This window comes from Branchiostoma floridae, chromosome 10 (genome assembly GCF_000003815.2).
Source record: "Branchiostoma floridae strain S238N-H82 chromosome 10, Bfl_VNyyK, whole genome shotgun sequence".
Classification (NCBI taxonomy): Eukaryota; Metazoa; Chordata; class Leptocardii; order Amphioxiformes; family Branchiostomatidae; genus Branchiostoma; species Branchiostoma floridae.
The window spans coordinates 563557-568927 of record NC_049988.1 but is presented as its reverse complement, the minus strand read 5'-3'; positions in this window follow the sequence as shown (position 1 = coordinate 568927).

Sequence of the window (5371 nt, the reverse complement as noted above, 5' to 3'; positions counted from 1 at the left end):
ATTCATGACATAAAATAGAAATAATGTAGGAAAAAAGCTAGAAAATACATTAGAACCGAAATTGGTGATCTTCATCAAGACGGGTTTCTACAACAGGATGCGATGGCAACGCGGAAAGAAAGTATTTCATACCTTTTGAACTCAAATTTTGTGGCTCTTCGCCATCCGTTCAGGTGTTAATTAACCCTTTTCAGACCGGGGTTGTTTGGTCATCCCTGGACATCTCTTTTGTGGCCCGCCCCTTCTGACTCCTGTAACTCTAAAACGAATTATCATATGGCTTATTGCCATTTCACTTAAATTTACATCTTCATACATAACATGATGAATGTAGTCAATGCTAGTATATAGTGTGTTTGCAATGTCTGCCACTCGCCATCCTCTTTTATCCTCCCTAGTAAATCGACTCCATGTTAGCTGCCACAAATTCTGTGCTTTCATGCTGTCTCTGAGCTGCTGAAAGGCTTGCACAATATTGTAATCTGCTTGGCTCAGCACTAGTCACTGGAGTGGAATAACAGCTTCCCGTCAGCTTCCCTAAAGCTAAGGGCACTTCCCGCCGTACGTGTTTTTTGTCCGTACGTTTTTTAGGGAGGCCATGTCCGACACGTTTTTATCTGAAAACGTGGAGAAGGACTGAAAAGAGCACGTCAAAGTACGCCAACATACGTCACTCGCACGGTTGCTTATTAATAAGTAATAAGCACGTGGTCTGCATGCCGTGAGCGGTTGAGTGCATCGTTCGTTGTGCAAATGGTAATTGAGTTGTACGAGCTTAGAAAGTAAGATCACTGTGCGATTGCCACGTTACCGTCTGCAGGCGGCACTTACGAGTGTTGCGTACGTACTGTTTCCTTACTCACTCTACTCGCTGTGCGGGGCACGCGCGTCGCCCGTACTGGCTCGTAAGGGGATGAATCCGCAGGCCGAACGCAGAGAAGGTTCTGAATGCACTTCTGCTTCGGAGGCGGTCTTACCACTATGGCATCATTTTCATGTCAAAATATCTATATAAAATGTACCTAAGAATAGCGTAAATACGTCTCCGACTTACGTATTTTCCGGTTTTACGTATGCGGCATCGTATCGGAATAAAAATATCGCTATACTCTATTCTACGCAGCTAAATTCACTTTGTTGAGATATTATGGCATCATTGCCGTGTCAAGATATCGTATCTAAAAATGTACCTTAAATATGTCTACGATATAAGTAATTTTCGATTTATCGTATCGGACAAAAAATATTGATGTACTCTATATGGCATCATTTCCGGGTCAAAATATCGCACGTTTTGTGATATGATAATCAGACATAGAACGTAACGAAACCGTATTATGATACATTGTCTGAATTACGATATCATATACCTGATGACGATAGTTTCAGGTACGTCTCATAACGATACCTTAGGAAAGTGCGCTTTGCGGAGTATAATGGAGTATATCGATATTTTTGTTCGAAAAACGATATCGTTTTAATCGAAAATTACGTATATCGTAGACGTATTCACGCTATTTTAAGGTACGTTTTTGATACGATATTTTGACACGGGGGCAATATACGTGACGTTTGACCTAGATTCACGTCACATGTGACGTAAAATACGTAACGTTCGACATATTACAAAACACGTCACACTTACGTGCGGCATATGTGACGTCCTTTTATCGATAACTTTGTTAACGATTGAGTAGGATATTTCCACGTCCCACCTTGTACAACAGATCCGTGTTTAATTCACAAAGTACATAACATCTTTTACAGATGTCACAAGTAACGTCCGACAAACTAAAACACGTCACATGTCCCTGTGTTTAATTCACGTTGATTGTGACATAAGGCAGGTGATGTCTTTTACGTGCGACCTTAAAGACGTCCGTTATACTTATACGTCGGTCACACAGCATATGACATCATTTCCGTGTCAAAATATCGTATCTTAAAACGTACCTTAGAATAGCGAAAATAGGTCTACGATATACGAATTTTCCGGTTTATAAAACGATATCGCTGTACGTATACCACATCGTCTTGGAATAAACAAAATCGCTATACTGCATTATACGCGCCAAATTTCACTTTGCTAAGATATCGTTGTAAGGCGTACCCTAAATTATCGATATTGCAATTTAGACGATTTTTAACACGGTATCGTATGGCATCATTTCCGTGTCAAAATTTCGTATGAAAAAGGTACCTTAAATAATAATAGTAATAATATTTTATTGCAAATTCTTGCCCGATGGCTAATTGCAGGTACAGACAACATGTAAAATAAGGAAAATACAAAGGTGCTAGGAACTACATTCTATGACTATGCTATGCTAGTGTACATCATACTGGTTTTGTTGGGTTAGACTTCTTCTCTTTAGGCAGTGGAAGACGAATTTACCCACTTCTTATATAATGTGTGGGTTCTTTGATTTTAATAGTAGGGTTGATTTTTCATTGTCAGGAATAGTTGGAAAGTAAGCGTGTATTTTGGTCTCATAAATAGTTGGTTTCTTATATCATCATAGAAAGAACAAGCAGTGATAAAATGACTCTCGTCTTCCACCGCATTTGAGGGGCAATATTTACAAATCCTCTCAGACACAGGTACCTTCATATATCTCCCCTTTTCTATTTCCAGGGGGTGAGCACTAATTCTAATCTTACAGGTAGCGGAATGCTGCTCAAAGTCACAAAGTTCGAAATATTTCTCTATACAATATTCCGTTTTAAATTTTCTGTAAAATCTAAGCTTGCCAGTATCGGCAGACAGATTATGGAAGAAAGTTTGAATATACATATCTGAAAACCTTGTCCTTAATATATTGCATATATGTTGAGGATCATAGTTAGTGCTATCACCATATAATAAGTATGAGTAGCCACAGTGATCGAAGATCTCCTTAACTCGCTGTAATAATGTCCGTCGACGACTATTTGTCAGAGATGCATGTTGTAATCGGAGAGCATCAACTTGCAGCAGGTGTGTATCGGAGTCTAGTTGTGTTAAGTGTGTCCAAAATTTTACAGTGCTCAGGGATATATCTAAATCTAGTGGGAACCTTCCTAGTTCTGCTCTGGCTACTACATCACTACTGTTCCTGTGCACACCAAGTACATTCTTGCAGAAGCGGTTATGGGAATTTTCAATAGGCGAGCTGTCGTTTATAGGGTCTTTGCCCCAGATTTCACATCCATACAGAAGTATTGGTTTAATACAAGTGTCGAATATTCTTAGTAGGCACTTCGGAGAGACAGACGAACGGAGCAGCGATTTGAGGCCGAACATGGCCTTTCGTGCTCTGAGTTAGAGCTGTTTTTGTGCAAGAGAGAAACTGCCTGATGGGGTAATATTCAAGCCCAAGTAGCAGTAGGACTGGACTATGTCAACTGTGTCTTGCCCAAAAGAGAATGTTTGTTTTGGGAATGATCGGCCAGATTTGTTGAAGATAATGACTTTTGTTTTCTTTAAGTTAATAATAGAAACAAAACGTAAATGCATCTACAATGCTTCAATTATACCACGAAAAAAACGGAAGGACAAAAGGGGGCCATATGGACGATTCCTAACGTCCCTTAATTTATCTTTATAATTTTCGTGTCAAAATATCGCATTAAGATGCGTACCACAAGCCTACAAACGTGCACAGTATTGCGATAGGGATACACAGACAAACTTCCTAAAATATAAGTTTCTTGACTAAGTTATCAAATTTCACAACCCCTTGACATATGTCAGGGTACAGATAAATCATTTGCAAAGATTAAGACATTGAATGTACATGCCAGAACGATACCTATGGCATCATTTCCGTCGCCAAGGTGACTGAACATGGAGCAACCCTACTCCAACATGCACGCGTAAAAAGACTTACTAGTTCCTATATGCCAGCAATGTCGATAGAACTGTGGTATGCAAATAGTAAATATAGTCGCAGAAAGAAGCTGCATGACGTTTTCCTCTTCAATGTGTAATTGAGCACAGATTAAAAGACGTTGTTTTGTGCATGGTCAGAAGACAAATAGTATATCTTCCCACAATAAAAGGTTCTTGAACATTTGATCAAGTGGGGCATAACTATGTTGGAGTGAGAAGGGGGTGTACGTACCGTATGACGTGTAACGTTAAAGCATACACATTTGGTTCAATGTTGCTATGATATGCCATATTGCGGGAGATCGTAGCACGCTATCGTTACGATATCGTAACGTCCCTGTTGAAACATCGTACACGTATTTTCGCTTGTTTAAGGTACCCTTTTCCAAAACGTTATTTTGACACGGATGTTCTAAAGCTGTGCAAAGGGGACGTATGGGCATCGTTCAAAAGGCCCCTTAAAGTTTTGTTCAAAGCATCGTAGACGTTTTTACGTCTAATTTCGCTTTAAGGTACCGTTTTCAATACGAAATTTTGACACGGAAATGATGCCATACACACCTTTCAAAAACACATGCATGTTACGGCCTTACAGTGGCCATATGTCACCCTGTGCCCGGTTTAAAGTTGTAGTTTGCGATTTTTCTGCCTTGCCGCGCCAGCGGCAAGGCCTTACGCTCAGTTTTTTCCATGGTTGGATGGATCCATGGTTCAACCTGTTAACCCAGCCCTTCCAAAGCCCCTTCCAAAGGCCCTTCATTCCTTGCCGAGTTTCATGGCTTAGTTTAACAATGGTACATTCCAGGCGAGTATTAAAACGGTCTTCTAGACGCATGTTGCTGTATGTGGTCCAGCGTAATAAATCTACGCTTTAACTCACCATGTTTATATAAAGATATATCACAAATTGCATCAGAAGGAACTTAATTTGTAATAAAAAAATAATGCATATTCATTGTGGGTCAAAAAGTTTTACAAAACCTGTTTAATGTGCCAATAATTCATCTGACATAAATTATGATAATGAGGTAAACACTCGGTGATTTTCGCTGCATTTCCTACTGAAGTTCCTAGGTGTCGCTCTTAGCCAGGTAAGTACATTTAGTCCTTTTAAAGACATTTGTGACTATGAATGTCCTTGATAGAGCTTGTATTGTGTGAAAAGAAGATTTGGGACTGGATTGGCACCTGGAGAAGTCACCAAAGCTTTCCGTATGTAGGAACTTGGGTGGGAGGGGGGCGACATGTGGAACTTGGAATTTTTTAAGCGTAGAATCTAGTCTAACTTACCAAAATAACATAAAATACGCGGCAAGGCACAGCTTTTTTTAAAAGAATTTCTTGTTTTAGTTCAGACAGGGTCATTTGAGCGGTAGCGGACGCGTCGACGGTACGTGTGCATTGAACGTTAGAATACAATATTTGTCGTTCGTTGAATTTACCAACAACATTCTGCATGGCGATATCAATCGTTTTCGGCAGATGTGACTTTGGTAGGGC